Consider the following 17,943-nt stretch of genomic DNA (forward strand, 5'->3'; position numbering starts at 1 on the left):
TGTGTTGGCTTCAGATATGACCCAGCAAATTCCCATCTGTGGTGGCTACAGGGAGGGACTCCTTCTGTTTGAGAAAAGGAGAGGGAAGAGTAAAGGAGCTTTGTCTCGTACCTTAGGTACCAGCTTGGCCACAGTGGGGTAGAGTACTAACTAGACTCTTGGGGTCTCTGATTCCAGTTTTGGCTTTTAGACAGTATTTCTGGACCTGCCCTTGGCCAGAGGGGAATTCACTTCCCTGAAGGGACAGAATCAGAACTGCCAGCATCACCAAAAGCTGACAGAAGAGCCCTTGGGCCTTGAGTGAACATCGATGGTAGCCAGACAGTATTTGCCATGGGCCTGGGGTGGTGGTGGTCATGGGGAGAGACTCCTCTGTTTGTAGAAAGGGGAGAAAAGAGTGAGAAGGTCTTTGTCTTGCAGTTTGGGTGTCAGTTCAGCCACAGTAGAATAGATCACCAGGTAAATTCCCAGGTTTCCAACTCTAGGACCTGGCTCCCAGATGGCATCTCTAGTCCTGCCTGGAATCTGGAGAGCTAGTCACTCTTGAACAAAATTCAAGATAACACAGGACACAAGCCTGGCTGGCTTCACCACCTCTTGATTGTAGAACCCTGGGGTCTTGAACAAACATAGGCTGTCACCAGGCAGGCTTACTGTGAGACTTGGGTGAGACCCAGTGCTGTGCTGGCTTCAGGTCTGACCCAGCACAGTACCAGTGGTGGCCACAGGGGTGCTTATGTCACCTCTCCCCCAGCTCCAGGCAGCTCAGCACAGAGAGAGACTCCATTTGTTTCAAAGAAAGTAAGGGAAAAGAATAAGGGCTCCTTCTGGTAATCCAGATAATTCTTGCAGATCTTATACAAAACCACCAAGGCAATATCTCTTGAGTCTGCAAGAGCGATAGTGTTACTGGGCTTGGGGTGTCCCCAGTGAAGATAAGGCTGCAGTAAACAAAAACTTAGATCACAACACCTATGTCTGTTTGAATACCTGGAAAGTTTTCCCAAGAAGGGCAGGTACAAACACGCCCAGACTGCAAAGACTATGATAAATAAAATAAATACCTAACTTTCATGAATGCCCACACATCAATAAGCAACCACAAGCATCAAGACCATCCAGGAAAACATGAATACACCAAATGAATTAAATAAGGCACATATCTCTGGAGACACAGAGATATGTGACCTTTCAGACAGAGAATTCAAAATCACTGCTTTGAGGAAACTCAACAAAATTCAAGATAGCACAGAGAAGGAATTCAGAATACTATCTGGTAAATTTAACAAAGACATTGAAATAGTTAAGAATCAAGCCGAAATTCTGGAGCTGAAAAATGCAATTGATATACTGAAGAATGAATTACAATCTCTTAATAGCAGAATTGATCAAGCAAAACAAAAAATTAGTGAGCTTGAAGACAGGCTATTTGAAAACGTACAGTTAGAGGAGACAAAAGAAAAAATAATAAAAAGAATGAAGCACACCTAAAAGATCTAGAAAATAGCCTCAAAATGGCAAATCTAAGAGGTATTGGCCTTAAAGAGGAGGTAGAGAAAGGGAAAGGGATAGAAAGTGTATTCAAAGGAATAGTAACAGAGAACTTCCCAAAACTAGATAAAGATATTAGTATTCAAGTACAAGAAGATTATAGAGCACCAAGCAGATTTAACCCAAATAAGACTACCTCAAGACATTCAAACTCCCAAAGGTCTAGGATAAAGAAAGGATCCTAAAAGCAGCAAGAGAAAAGAAACATGTAACATACAATAAAGCTCCAACACATCCGGCAGTAGATTTATCAGTAAAAACCTTACAGGACAGTAGAGAGTGGCATGATGTCTTTAAACTGGAAACACACACACACACACACACACACACACACACACACACTTCAATTCAAGAATAGTATATCTAGCAAAAAATACTACACACATGACGGAGAAATAAAGAATTCCCTAGACAAAGACAAGCTGAGGGATTTCATCCATGTTAGACCTGTCCTATAAGAAATATTAAAGGGAGTTCTTCAGCCTGAAAGAAGAGGATGTTAATGAGCAATAAGAAATCATCTGATGGCACAAAACTCACTGGTAATAGTAAGTACACAGAAAAACAGAATATTATAAAACTGTATTTGTGCTGTATAAAGTACTCATATCTCGAGTAGAAAGACTAAAAGATGAGCCATTCAAAAAAAAAAAAAACTACAACTTTTCAAGATATAGACAGTAAAATAATACATAAACAGAAACAACAAAAAGTTAAAAAGTGGAGGAATGAAGTTAAAGTGTAGAGCTTTTATTTGCTTTCTCTTTGCTTGTTTGTTTGTGCAATCAGTATTAAGTTGTCATCAGTTTAAAATAATGGGTTATAAGTACTATTTGCAAGCCTTATGGTAATGTCAAATCAAAGACAATATAACAGACACTGTGAAAGGCAAATAAATCTTGGGATCCCAAAATCACTAAGCTAAAGGGAAAAGTCAAGCTGGGAACTAAATCAGGCAAACCTGCCTCTCATTCTATTCCTAAATAATATAACTACAAAGATGTTTTGAAAGCTATATACCTCCATCACAATTCACTCACAAGGAAATTCCTTCTGGGCCTCAAAATCTTTACCCTAAAACAATTCTGTTGAATTTCACCCTTGTGATGTAAATTGATACCTTATCTTCACAGGTGCCAGACAGAAAGTCATCTCTTTGCTCACCTGAGACAAATGCAGATTCATTGAGCCAGACTAAGGCATAACTGACTATTCCTCTATGTTCCCCAACATGTAAATTGTATATTCAGTGAAAGACTGATCAAAGAGTCAGAAGAATGCATCCTTTTGTCTCGTATCTACCTGGTACCACACCTTATCTACCTGGAACTGTCCCCTCCCTGCCCCCCCACCCATCCTGCCCTGTTTTGAGTTGTCCTGCCTTTCTGGACAAAATCAATGTACATCTTGCACATATTGATTGATGTCTCATGTCTCCCTAAAATGTGTAAAAGTGAGCTGTACCCTGACCACCTTGAGCACATGTTGCCAGGACACAGCCTCCTGAGGGCACATCCTTAACCTTGGCAAAATAAACTTTCTAAATTGATTGAGGCCTGTCTCAGACACTTTGAGTTCACAATACATAAAAACTAAAAAGCAAGAAATTAAGAGATACCACCAGAGAAAATCACATTCACTAAAAGGAAGACCACAAAACAACCAGAAAACAAATAACAAAATGGCAGGCATAAATCCTTACTTATCAAAAATAACATTGAATGTAAATGAAATAAACTCTACAATCAAAAGACATACCATGGCTGAATGGATTGAAAAACAAGACCCAGTGATCTGTTGCCTACAAGAAACACATTTCACCTATAAATATACATATAGACTAAAAATAAATGGATGGAAAAATATATTCCCTGCAAATGGAAGCCAAAAATGAGTAGGAATAGCTATACTTACATCAGATAAAATAGATTTCAAGACACATGCTACCATGCCCAGTTAAATTTTTTTTTTTTTTTAATGTGTTTATAGAGACAGAGGTCTTGATAAGTTGCCCAGGCTTGTACTGAACTCCCCATCTCAAGCCATCTTCCTGTATCAGCCTCCCAAAGTGCTATAGGCATGAGCTACTGGGCCTGCACTGTTTTTCTTTTAATACTTTAGAGACATTGTTCTGTGGTCTGCTGGCTTGCGTTGTTTACACTGAGAATCTGCTGTAATTTTTATGTTTATCCCTCTGTATGTAATATGCCTTTTTTTCTCTTGCATTTTTAATATCTTCTCTTTGTCACATATTTTAATCAATTTGCTTATGAGGAGCCTTGGCATAGTTTTCTTCATGTTTCTTTCACTTGGGGTTTGTTGAGCTTCTTCAATCTATGAGTTTACAGTTTTTGTCAAATTTGGAGTTTTTAGCAATTATTTTTTCACATTTTTTCAGTTTTTTCTCTTTTTTATTTCTTTCTCTCTTTCTTTCTTTTTATAAATAGAGTCAAGGTCTTTCCATGTTGCCCAGGCTTATGTAGTGGTACAATCATAGCTCACTGTAGCCTTGAACTCCTGGCCTTAAGCAATCCTTCTGCCTAAACCTCCCAAATAGCTAGGACTACAGGTTCATGCCACCACACCTGGTTAATGGTTTTCATTTTTTGTAGAGATGGGGCCTTATTCTGTGGCCCAAGATGGTCTTGAACTCTTGGGTGTTGTGGGAAGTCAAGGACCCCAAATGGAGGGACCAGTTGAAGCTGCGGTAGAAGAACATAAATTGTGAAGATTTCACGGACATTTATTCATTCCCACAATTCATACTTTTATGATTTCTTGTGCCCGTCTTACTTTAATCTCTTAATCCTGTCATCTTTGTGAGCTAAGGATGTATGTTGCCTCAGGACCCTGTGATGATTGTGTTAACTGTACAAACTGTTTGTAAAACATGTGTGTTTGAACAATATGAAATCAGTGCACCCCACCCTGAAAAAGAACAGAATAACAGCAATTTTCAGGGAACAAGGAAAGATAACCATAAAATCTGATTACCTGCAGGGTCAGGCAGAATAGAGCCATATTTTTCTTCTTGCAGGAAGCTGATAGATGGATGTGCAAGTAGGAGAAATAGCGCTGAATTCTTTTCCTGGCAAGGAATATTAATAATTGATAAGGAAGGAATGCATTCCCAGGGCTAGGTCTATAGACAGCTGCTCTGGGAGTGTCTGTCTTATGCAGTTGAGATAAGGGATAATATACACCCTGGTCTTCTGCAGTGCCCTCAGGCTTACTAGGATTGGAAATTCCAGCCTGGTGAATCCGAGTCAGATCAGTTGCCTGCTCTTGAACCCTGTTTCCTGTTAAAATGTTTATCAAGACAATGCATGCAAAGCAGGACACAGACCCTCATCAGTAATTCTAATTTTGCCTTTGCCTTGTGGTATTTATGGCCCTTTGAAGCATGTGATCATTGTAACCCACTCCCTGTTTGTATACACTTCCCTTTTCAAAATCCCTAATAAAAACTTGCTGTTTTTGTGGCTCAGGTGGATATCACAGAACCTGCTCATATGTGATGTCACCCCTGGAGGCTCAGCTATAACATTTCTCTCTTTGTACTCTTTCTCTCTATTTCTCAGACCGGCCAACACTTAGGGAAAATAGAAAAGAACCTACATTGAAATATTGGAGGCTGGTTCCCCCAAAACTGGGGCTCAAGCAATCCTCCTGCTTTGGCCTCCCAAAGTGCTGGGATTACAGGTGTGAGCCACCACACCTGGCATATTTTTATTTTTTCTTAATTTTTGTCTTTATTTTGCTTTTTAGTTTTTCTTTCAGCTTTCCGAGGTTGAATGCCCTTGTCTCTTGAATAATTCAGAGACTATAATTTTATATATGTTAGGCCTTTTGAAGTTGTCCCGTAGCTAATACTGTATTTATTTTCCATTATTTTTTATTTGTCTCATTTTCAAAAGTTTCTATTTCTTTAAGTTTACTAACATTTTTTCTTTTGTAGCATCTAATCCACTGTTAACATAGTCTCTATTTTATCTCAAGTATTATCTTTTTTATTTCTTATAGTTTCATTTGAGTCTGTCTTTCTCTCCTCAGAACTTGCAGGGATGAAAGAGTCATTTAAATATCTTCTTTATTTTAACATACTTATGTTTCCTCTACCTTTGTGAACATATAAAATATAATTTATAATGTAATATAAATATTCATTATAACTTTTAATATACTTGCTTATGAATTCTATTCTCCATCTCATTTCTGGATCCCTTTCAGTTATTCATAATTCTCCTCATTTTGGGTCATATTTTTTTGCTTATTTGCATGTCACATGATATTTGCTGGATGCCAGACATTGTGAATTTTGTCTTGTTGAGTAATAGGAATTCTTGTATTGCTTTCGTTTCAATATTCTTGTGCCTTGTCCTGGGACACAACTGTCAGTTGGAACCAGTTTTACCTTTCCTTTCTTTTTCTTTTTTTTTTGAAACAGTCTTGCTCTGTTACCCAGGTTGGAGTACAGTGGTGCAGTTCCAACTCACTGCAACCTCCGCCTCCCAGGTTCAAGCAATGCTCGTGCCTCAGCCACATAAGTAGCTGAGATTACAGGCATGTACCACCATGCCTGGCTAATTTTTGTATTTTTAGTAGAGATGGGGGTTTTGCCATGTTGGCCAAGCTGGCCTCCAACTTCTGGCCTCAAATGATCTGCGCATCTCAGCCTCCCAAAGTGTTGGGATTACAGGTGTGTGAGTCACCAGGCCCAGCCTATCTTTCCTTACTTTTAAACTTTGTGAGATGTGACCAGAGCAGTCTTTAGTCAAGAGTGATTTTGTCCCACTTCTGAGGAAATATTCTTCTGAGTTCCATACCCAAAATTCCATGTATTACAAAGTTTTCCCACTCTAATTGGTGAGAATGTCCACTATTCTAGGCTCTGTGTTTTTTTGTTGTTTGTTTGTTTATTTGTTTTTTTGAGACAGAGTCTTGCTCTGTTTCCCAAACTGGAGTGCAGTGGCGTGATCTCAGCTCACTGCAACCTCCATCTCCCAGGTTCAAGCGATTCTCCAGCCTCAGCCTCCTGAGTAGCTGGGACTACAGGTGCCCACCACCACATGTGACTAAATGTTGTATTTTTAGTAAAGACAGAGTTGCACCATATTGGCCAGGCTGGTCTCAAACTCCTAACCTTGTGATCCACCCACCTCAGCCTCCCAAAGTGCTGGGATTACAGGTGTGAGCCACTGAACCTGGCCTTTGTTGGTTTTTTTTTAATGGTATGAATCTCATTTATTAAAAATATTATTTCTCACCTTTCTCAAATTGAAGACTGCAAATAATAAAAGCAGTGCTTTATTGAGGTGTCATTAACCCTGGGAGGGAGCAGCAGAGCTGCCTCTCCACGCTCCAGGAAACCACAGCTCGCATGTGACATATCTATCCCATCTTGCTTTACAAAACAGTCCTGAGGCTGGGCACGGTGGCTTACACCTGTAATCCCAGCACTTTTGGGGGCAAGGCAGATGGATCACCTGAGCTCAGGAGTTCAAGACCAGTCTGTCCAACATGGTGAAACCCCATCTCTACTAGAAATACAAAAATTAGCCAGACGTGGTGGTTGGTGCCTGTAATCCCAGCTACTCTGGAGGCTGAGGCAGGAGAATGGCTTGAACTTGGGAGGGAAAGGTTGCGGTGAGCCGAGATTGTGCCATTATAATCCAGCCTGGGTGACAAGAGTGAAACTCTGACTCAAACAACAACAACAACAACAACAAAACAGTTCTGAAGCTTAATCAAATGAAACTATTATACACGAAATTTACATTAGAAAAAGAGAGTTGGGTGTAGGAAAGCCGGGAGTGGTGTTCCCTTTAAGCTAAGGTCTCTCGGCAGTTGGGGCATCTTCGCTTCCTCGAGGCAAAACAGCAGATGAACCCAAAGGGGAACAGGATGATGACCAGGAAGATGCCCAGGAAGGTGAAGCAGTCCTCCAGCACCCCCAACCCTGCAGAGGGGACAGCTTCCCACGACCGTGATGGAGTTGGCAGGGTACTGGGTGGCAGTCCGGCTGTAGATGTTGTAGACCCTGGGGTGGCGGGTGGGTACCCCTGTGATGAGGTAGGGGTAGGGCTTTGGCGGGGGCTGGCAGGGGTGGCACCATAGCTGTGCAGGGTGCATGCACAGTTGCCCTGGACGGCCTGCAGTTTGTAGGCCAACAGCCACTCCTGCAGCAGGGGCTTGTGGTCCACGGCTGACCCACTCAGCTCGGTCGGCCCCAGTGGTGACCCTAATCTTGAGGAGTTTCCTCACAGATGTGTGCTGACCAGTACCTACATAAGGGAGGAGGGATCCACTCACTGCAGATTTCGAGAGTTCTCTCTCCCCACTCCTCTTCAGCACTGTGTTCTGCAAATCCTGGCTGCCTTGGCCTCCCTATACTCCCAACAATGTCTCCTCAACTCATTGACAACCCAGGTGTATTCTCTATGCTGTAGTCTGGAGACTCTAGGCAGGAAGCTGGGTCAATCATTAGGCTCACTTCATTTGTTTTTCCTGCTTTCAGGGATTACTGCTCTCTTCTGTTATTCAATGTCTGAAAACCATTGTTTCAAATACATACTTTTTGGTGTTTTAGTTATTTAAGGCAAGAGAATTAATCTGGTCTTGTTACTCCATCTTTTTTACAGAAAGTACGAGGTGTGAGGGCAGGGTTGGGGTGGCCAGTAATTTAGAACTATTTGTCACAAATAAGCATTTTGGCACGACAGCAAAGCTGCTAAGCGCGCCTAATATGACCACTGCTCCCCGCCATCAGATATGTGCTTTTTATGCCTTTTAAAGAGGTAACATTGAGTACATGCACAATTACATAATGTAAATTAATAGCCACCCTATTTCATAAAAATAAAGAGCAAAAGTATATATTAGTTCTCACAATTATATTTGGTGATTTATGCTTCAATATTTTATCTTACTTCAAAATTCCCCAGCTATCCAAAGATTATCTATTAATTCAATTTACTACAGTCCAAAGGCTTAATTTAACTAAAGATTTTAGGTATTATGCTGAATCTAACACAATACAAAATATAATTAATGCTGATATAAAAACATGTATCAGAATTATAATTCAGCCGGGCGCAGTGGCTCATGCCTGTAATCCCAGCACTTTGGGAGGCTGAGGGAGGTGGATCACTCAAGCTCAGGAGTTCAAGACCAGCCTGAGAAACATAGCAAAACCTTGTCTCTACTAAAAATACAAAAATTAGCTGGGCATGGTGGCATGTACCTGTACTCCCAACTACTCGGGAGGCTGAGGTGGGAGGGTCAGTTCAGCCCAGGCAGGTTGAGGCTGCAGTGAACTGAGATTGCACCAATGTACTCCACCTTGGGTGACAGAGTGAGACCTGCCTCAAAAAAATAAATAAATATATTATAATTCAATGTCATTGATTGTATTATTTTATATTTTCAGTATTCTTAAACATTATGTGGGGTATAATGTTATCTGATCTATAAATAGAATAAGTTTAGGAAACTCAGATTAACCAGTCTCTCCATTAGAAAACAAACTCAATTTTATTTTTAAAAATTATACATTTGTATTATACTCCATACTGATAAAATTGTGGAAAGACAATGCTGTTTTTTTTTTTTTTTTTTTTTGTTGAGACGGAGTCTGGCTCTGCAGCCCAGGCTGGAGTGCAGTGGCCGGATCTCAGCTCACTGCAAGCTCCGCCTCCCGGGTTTACGCCATTCTCCTGCCTCAGCCTCCCAAGCAGCTGGGACTACAGGCGCCCGCCACCTCGCCCGGCTAGTTTTTTTGTATTTTTAGTAGAGACGAGGTTTCACCGTGTTAGCCAGGATGGTCTCGATCTCCTGACCTCGTGATCCGCCCGTCTCGGCCTCCCAAAGTGCTGGGATTACAGGCTTGAGCCACCGCGCCCGGCCCGACAATGCTGTTTTTTAAGCCATTATCATACTCATTTGTCTAAGGATTTTGGTGATCTTTGAACTCAGCTTCTTATATCAAAATGCTCCTGAGCAAAACCTTCTATGAGAATAATTTTTTTTTCTTGGCACTTCCTGAGTAATGTATTACAAGTTTCATTTCTTTATTTTCAAGGACTTCTAGGAATATTAAATTTATATAAGCACTTACTAGTCTCCATAAACCAATAAAATCAGAGCTCATTTTTTCAAAAAGAATTTAATTTAATAATACTTTTTACCCTAATTTACTAATATTTCATCTTCCATTCAAAAGAGATAAAGGCTGTTTCAATTGCAAACACATAGACATCAGAGAGCACGCAGTTGAGTTTTACAATCTCATCCACAGGTCAAAAGTCAACATGGTAACACAATAACATTCTGGCTAGATCTCAAAGACTTGTTCCCCTTTCCAGTGAGCATTAAATATTGTTTTAATTGACTTGCACTCACAATAGACAAACAGAAACAAAAAAAAAAGACTAATAAACCATATTTTCCGTTTGTCATACTTCCCCCAAAGGAAAATAGTTCCTCCTCATCCTAAGAGAGATCTCCAAGGGGATAGGCAATAAAACCAGACTCTTAATTATTGCTGCCAACAGTGAGGAATTAATTATCAGTCATGTTCAGAACCCAGAGAGGCTCAGGTTTTCATACACATAGTGGGTGCCTGATGACCAGCCTGGTAGTGCATTACACACAACTTCCTTGACCATGCTGTAGAAAAAGGCATGGCTCACAGCACTGTTTTCTAAGAACACATGAATATATGAGGTGCTCTCTTGATTATGAAGCCAAGACTGGCCTACTGGTTCATTAGCAGAGGTGTGCTGTGGCTGGGCCCCATTGGCTCATGAGAGACGATTATGCTTAGCTCTTCCTAACTCTGCATTCAGTGACGTCACATTGGTAGGTTAAAAGGTCCATGTTACCAGTATTTATACCACAGAATTTAATAAATGTTGAAAATCAGCCCCTGCTGCCACCTCAAAGTGAAGCAGCCATGTTGTCTGGGATGACACCCCAAGTTCTTGGTCTCACAGCCAAGGAAATCAAGGCTGTGGACACACCAAGTGTGAGGTTTACAGCAGAAATTTCATAGATGAAATAAAGAACAGCTTTCTGCAATAGAGAGGGGTCCAGGAAAAAGGGTTGCCATTTTTTACAGTTGAATGCAAAGGCTTTGATAAGAAACCCATGAGGGTTGGGCATCTCATTTGCATAAGGTGCAAACTTCTGGGGGCTCCACCCCATCCTCCTAAAGCACATACAGGCCCTTAGCTTGAGTTACTCCATATTCCTTTGTTCCCCTTGCTGTGCACATGTTAGGGGACAAAATTTTCCATTGTGGGCATACCTGGGCAAGTCACTCTTGTAGCCTTTCTTATCTGTGTGGCTGTGGGCACGTCTTAGGCAAGTCCTGCTGTATAAGCTCCCTTATCTGTGCCTGCAGGCTGTTCTTCTGTTTGAGAGAATGCAACCGAGGACCCACCCTTACTGCCTGCCTGACTGGGTTTTTTCCTTTCTCCTCTCATGAAAGAACCAATTGTTAAACATTTACCTGCATATTATTTTCTTTTACTCACTAGTTCCTGAATCTGGTAATGGAAAAAGAAATGGCCCAAATCACAAATTAGATAACACAGATTAATACAGTTGTCCAACAAAATAAACAAAAACAAAAACATAGAATGTTAAAAAAAAAAAAAAAAAAAAGAAGCAGGGGAACAGTCAGCCAGCCCAAACTTCTGTTGCCACATACCTGGATTTCAGCAACCCATAAGGTAAATTTTTAGGCAGTTTAATTGGCTCTGCCTAGTGAGTATACCTGGACATTTCAGTGAGACCTCCAAACTGGTTTTAAAGTATAAATTGCAAAAACTAATAACATGACTCTCACATAAATATAGAATGAATATGTGTCAAAAATTTTTTTCAATTTATCAATGAGAAAACCAACACGGGAGTCAAGCTCATTCAAAGACATATAGAAGAAATTTTACATAAATATAACCAAGGTACCATTCCAACTATATCTGGTCAACCATTGAAAGCACTCTCCCAAGTCTCACTTGGTTTTTGCCCTTCCTAGTACCTTTGATAGCCATCTTATTATTACTAATCTGGTCCTTGATTGTTTAATCTCTTGGTAAAAGTCTGTGTCTTCTAGATTAAAACAATTCCACATAAAGATGATGCTGGCACAAGGCTTCTAACACATGCCATCTTCTGACCCAAGAAGTAAAGATATCCTGCCTTTGGGTCCCTTAGATCAGGCATCCAGAGATTTTTACACCTCCAATACTAGGCAAGGCCTATGCCCATCAAATCATCAGGCCATCACACAAACAAGAAGTTCCCCTGCCTCCCTAGAGGCTGACTGCAAACTCTTATGAGAGAATCCTGTCCCTAAGGTCAATGTTCACTGTCAGCAAAAAGAAGTTACAAAACAATGACCTTCAGCTGGGTGTGGTAGCTCACATCTGTAATCTCAACACTTCAGGAGGCCGAGGCAGTAGGATCTCTTGAGCCCACAAGTTCAAGACCAGTCCAGGCAACATAGCGAGACCCTGTCTCTACACAAAATACAAAAATTAGCCAGGCATAGTGGAGTGTACCTTTGGTCCCAGCTACTCAGGAGGCTGAGGTGGGAGGATGGCTTCAGCCCAGGAGGTCAAGGTTGCAGTGAGCTGTGATTGCAGCACTGCACTCCAGCCTGGTTGACAGAGCAAGACCTTGTCTCAGCAACAAGAGCTTACACCTGTAATCCCAGCACTTTGGCAGGCCAAGGCAGGTGGATCACTTGAGGTCAGGAGTTCGAGACCAGGCTGGCCAACATGGTGAAACCCTGTCTCTACTAAAAATGCAAAAATTAGCCAGGCATGGTGGCAGGCGCACCTGTAATTCCAGCTATTCGGAAGGCTGAGGAAGGAGAATCGCTTGAACTTGGGAGGCAGATGTTGCAGTGAGCCAAGATCACGCCACAGCACTCCAGCCTGAACAACAGAGTGAGACTCTGTCTCAAAACAAACAAACCAAAAAAACTAGCAACAACAACAACAACAACATCAACCTTTGCCCTTCATCTCCCTTTAAGATGAAGAATTGTCTCATAAGTAGAGGGGGGATTATGTTAGGGAAACAAGAGCATAGGAGAGCCAAGGTGACACCATTTTAAAATCAACTCCATCTTAAAACCATCAAGGCACATTCCTTGCCAGTCAGAACCCATGATTATAAGATGTTTACAGCTAAAGAAATAGCTTAATAATGTCTGCAAGGACTGTTTCCCAAGACAATGGGACACATGACCCTACGGATAAGACAGGAGACAGATAAAAACAAGTCACAAAACCCTGCTAGTAAGACAAGAGATAGTAAAAAACAGGTAACAAGACCCTGCTGATAAGAGAGGAGACAGTAAAGAAACCAGCCCAAACCAGCCAGAACCAAGAAGGTGATGACAGCAACCTTCACTGCTCATTATACGCTAATTATAATGCATCAGGATACTAAAAAACACTCCCACCAGTGCCATGACAATTTGCAAATGTTGTGGCAATGTCCAGAAGTTATCCTATATGGTGAGGATGGGGGAGAAACCCCAGGTGTGGGGAGCTCCTCTACCCTTTGCCAGAAAACTCATGAATAATCCATGCCTTGTTTAGCATATCATCAAGAAATTGCTATAAAATAGGCAACTAGCCCCCTCCCACCCTGCTCTGCCTGTGGAGCAGTCACTCTTTTATTACTTTGCTTTTTAATAAACTTGCTTTCACCTAAAAAAAAAGTATAGAAGAAACAGAAATATTTATAGTCAATGAAAGAAAAAGTGCAAAAATAAGATTACAAAGTTGGATACAAACTAGTCAATTTCCTACAGGGCCTATGGGGAAATAAATATTTCATCAGCTATGAAAGCTGTAAATAATAGCTGTAATTATTATCTCACTTGAATAACCTTGTTTAAATAGTCTGTTTCTTGCATCTCTACTTTGTCTGAGCTGGACCCTGGCAAAGAAGAGAAGAAAAATATTCATTCTGCCATAGATTCCCACCCCTGAGAAAAGAAAAAAATTCGCTTCTAATAATGTTAATGTTAATTGGGATGTTGTATACAAAGATGATGTCACAGCTATTTTTGCTTGTAGATGTATCTGGTTTCTGTTATTAACAGTAACTGAGATTGTAGAAAAACATGGAATAGATCAGTGTTTATCAAAATTTGAACTCACACACAAAGAATGTTTGAGCTTTAGCAACACTTCACTAAAAGCTTTATTAGTCCATTCTCACACTGTTACAAAGAACTACCTGAGACTGGGTAATTTATCAAGAAAAGAGGTTTAACTGACTCACAGTTCTGCAGTCCATACAGGAAGCATGCCTGGGGAGGCCTCAGGAAACTTACAATCACGGCAGAAGAGGAAGGGGAAACAGGCACGTTACATCCTCCGTGGCTGAAGCAGGAGGAAGAGAGGGGAAATGCTACACACTTTCAAACAACCAGATCTTGTGAAACTCTATCACAAGACAGCTCTAGGGGGATGGAACTAAACCATTCGAAACCACCCCCATGATCTAATCACCTCCCACCAGGCCTCACCACCAATGTTGGGGATTACAATTCAACATAAGATTTGGGTGGGGACAGAGACCCAAACCATATCAAAAATTAAAACATTGTTACTTAAGGTGAATCCTTCAATCATGTGATTATAAATAACAGAAGATTATAAATAACCAAAGAGAGACTTCAGGAGCTAAAAGATAAACAGGAATAAAGTATACACACTTAAATGTGGACACTGAAATCACAATAGTTTCTGGCCATAAGATGGTCATCAGAAAATGTAGGGGATAGTGAAAGGAACAGATATATATGATCACATACATATATATAGTTTTGTTTTATTTTGTTTGAAATGTTGTCTAGCTCTGTCACATAGGCTGGAGTGCAGTGGCACGATCTCGGCTCACTGCAACTTCTGTCTCCCAGGTTCAAGCTATTCTCCCACCTCAGCCTCCCAAGTAGCTGGGGATTACAGGCACCTGCCACCGTGCCCAGCTGACTTTTTGTATTTTTTTTTTTTAGTAGAGATCAGGTTTCACTGTGTTGGCCAGGCTGGTCTCTAACTCCTGACCTCAATTGATCTGCCCACCTCAGCCTCCCAAAGTGCTGGGATTACAGGTGCGAGTCACTGCACCTGGCCCCAAGTGTGTTGCCTTTAAGTGGTGTGTTTTTCCAAAGAGTGAAAGCCTTTTCCAAATTCCGAAGTTTGAAATTTGTCCTCTGCTGCATGGTTGTTACAGTCCTGGGAAATTGTTTATTAAATGATGCACAACATATTTTGAGTTTGGATATAAAATGGAATTAGGTTCTGGACTCAGGTAATTATACTTTTTCCACCTCCATGGCTTTCTGGTGAGACATTGGAACACCAGCCTATTTATCATGCAGTTAAGAGCCTACAAGTCTAAATTTTAATGTGTAACTAGCAGAACAAGTGCAAATTTTCTGAAGATACAGGTGAGCATGAGGGGCCCCTCGTAATTCGCTATCTCAGCTCTTCAGTTGTAAAATATTTAGAATTTTTGTGAAAACCTAATGAGTGGAGGTATGTTGGTGAGGATATTTTGGAAAGAGGCAAATTGGACATCTAATCCTGCTTAAGTTCCTATTTAACAAGACAATGATGACCCAGGGGGAAATTTTTGGTTGTTGTAATTATTCACCTTTTAAGACATAATAAGAAGTGTTAATGTCTCAGGAAAGCCAATCCTGGTTCTAGCCAAATGAATTATTCCACTTAACACTTGTTTACAGCAGTTTTCACAATAGTAATTTAAATAATTACTTATATAATTTTATTTAAAACCTGTCCCTCCATTGGACTGAAGGCAGCAGGAGGGGTAAGACAATGGTATTATCAGTGCCTAGTACAATGACTGGCACATAGATGAACCCAATATGTTTTTGCAGAATGAATAGACAAATATCAGAAGCATTATAAAATTAATAAAAAGTCTATGAAAATAGCTGTATAAATTGTAAGACACAATATTTCTCTTTATTTTGGGACAGCTTAAAATCTGCATTTATTTATTTATTTGTTTATTTATTTATTTATTTTGAGCTGGAGTCTCACTCTATCACCCAGGCTGGAGTGCAGTGGCACTATCGTGGCTCACTGCAACCTCCGCCTCCCAGCTTCAAACAATTCTACTGCCTCAGCTTCCCGAGTAGCTGGGATTACAGGCACCCGCCACCACGCCCAGCTAATTTTTTTATTTTTAGTAGAGACGGGGTTTCACCATGTTGGCCAGGATGGTCTCGAACTCCTGATCTCAGGTGATCCACCCACCTTGGCCTCCCAAAGTGCTGGGATTACAGGCGTGAGCCACCACACCCGGCCATGGGTACACTCTTATAAAGAGAGCTACTGCTCCCAGTTCTGTCCTATTGGTGCCTTTTAAGGTAGGCTTGTGTCGTAATGAGACAGCACTGGAGTGAGATGCGGCTATTCCTTTACATATTTTTTTTCTTTTTCTTTTTCCTTCTCTTTACAAAACCTCCTTTACAGTAGTACCTTGCTGACACTGTACCTGCTAACCCTGAGGCTTTAGTCATAAAAGGAAAATCGCCATTCCTCTGTACTCTCATAGTGTCTAACCAGGCCTGTTACTTAAATAACTCTAGAAACTGTCATTAGGCTAGCCAAATAGCAAACCAAGGTTGTTGAGTGTCCCACCTTGGAAAACAATGCTGAACAATTGATTTATGGCCTCGTTGCTGCCAGCCAGACCACAGATGGCCCATTACTCAAGATAACCATGGCAACCAGATATGCTGACCTGCACACTCTAGCCCAGCCTCGCCTTGCTTACCCTACCCCTGATGTCAATTCCCACACTTTGCCTCGTAAAAGATTCCTTACTGGCTCTTTTCAGGCTGCCAGCCAGAGAACCCTTGTGCCTCTACTGCCATCCTTGTGCTTGAGCACAAGCCCCAAAGTAGAGCCTTGTCTGGGAAATATACTTGGTCCCGTGTTATTTTCCATTACATGGGGAGCCTAAGAGCCTGTGGATCTGTAACAAAAATTAAATACTTAGGGAGAGAACATGCCTGAAAAGAACTGTTGCAAAATTGAAGCTGCTGGGGCTGTTTCAGGAAACTTCTCTTCAACTTATGTCACCCAGGCATGATTATTTAAACTAAAGTTTAAACTAGAATACCAGCTGGGTGCAGTGACTCACATTTGTAATTCCAGCACTTTGGGAGGCCAAGGTGGAAGGATTGCTTGAGGCCAGGAGTTTGAGGCTGCAGTGACCTATGATCATTCCACTGTACTCTGGGTGACAGAGTGAGGCCCTGTCTTTAAAAAAATAAAAATATAGCCAGGCACGGTGGTTCATGCCTATAATCCCAGCACTTTGGGAGGCCGAGGTAGGTGGATCACCTGAGGTCAGGAGTTCAAGACCAGCCTGGCCAACATCATGAAACCTCGTCTCTACCAAAAATACAACAAAATTTTAACCAGGCATGGTGGTGCACGCCTGTAGTACCAGCTACTCGGGAGGCTGAGGCAGGAGAATCGCTTGAACCCAGGAGGCAGAGGTTGCAGTGGGCCGAGATAGCACTATTGCACTTCAGCCTGGACAAAAAGAGTGAAACTCCGTCTCAAAAAAATAAATAAATAAATAACATAGCAAAATAATTTCTCAAATAGAAATATAATTTGATATGGGGGTTTTGATGATTCACGATATTCAGGAAGGAATGTGATATTACACTTTCCTTAACAGATGGCCAGGCGTGGATCACACCTGTAATCCTAACACTTTGGGAGGCTGAGGCAGGAGGATCACTTGACTTCAGGAGTTTGAGACCAGCCTGGGCAACATAGTGAGACCCTATCTTTAGGAAAAAAAAAAAAGTTAAAAACCCATTAATGAATGGCGATGGCATTACACTAGGTACTCAGACTGCTAAGATGAAAAAGACAAGCTGCTTTCCAAGAGTTTATCAGGTAATGGAGATAGATATATGCAGAGACCTCTCTAATAGATGGCAGGATTTGATACCTGCTGAATAAAGAAGCATTCTAGAAGGTTAGGAAAGAGAGAGATATTTGTGCTTTTAGCTCAAGACATTTGATATTTTACTTGCTGCAAAAACTTGAAGAACTTAATTTTGGCTGACATTCATTCAGCACTACCTCCATGGCAGGTACCATTTTAAGCACTTTATGTTTTAAGCTATGAAATGTTTACAGAACATCTTAATATTGGTAGCATTATTGTTGTTTTACTGATGATTAAGCTGAAGCACAGAAAGGTTAAGTAACTTGCCCAGAATCACACAGCCAGAAAGTATTAATAGCATAACTGAGATCTGAAACCAGGCATTGCAAGTCAGGACTTTCGCCACCGTGCTCTGCC

General features: G+C 41.1%; 1 pseudogene across 1 annotated transcript; it reads right to left on the reverse strand.

Annotated features, from left to right (window-relative positions):
* Positions 1-6,940: 6,940 nt before the first annotated feature.
* On the reverse strand, positions 6,941-17,726 carry LOC105550011 (annotated as a pseudogene). Its single transcript, XR_001007639.1, has 3 exons — positions 17,668-17,726; positions 7,294-7,797; positions 6,941-6,975 (listed from the first exon to the last, which is right to left on the reverse strand). The product of XR_001007639.1 is annotated as a brain protein I3 pseudogene (transcript).
* Between the last annotated feature and the right edge of the window lie 217 nt (positions 17,727-17,943).

This window comes from Mandrillus leucophaeus, unplaced genomic scaffold (genome assembly GCF_000951045.1).
Source record: "Mandrillus leucophaeus isolate KB7577 unplaced genomic scaffold, Mleu.le_1.0 Scaffold461, whole genome shotgun sequence".
NCBI lineage: Eukaryota > Metazoa > Chordata > Mammalia > Primates > Cercopithecidae > Mandrillus > Mandrillus leucophaeus.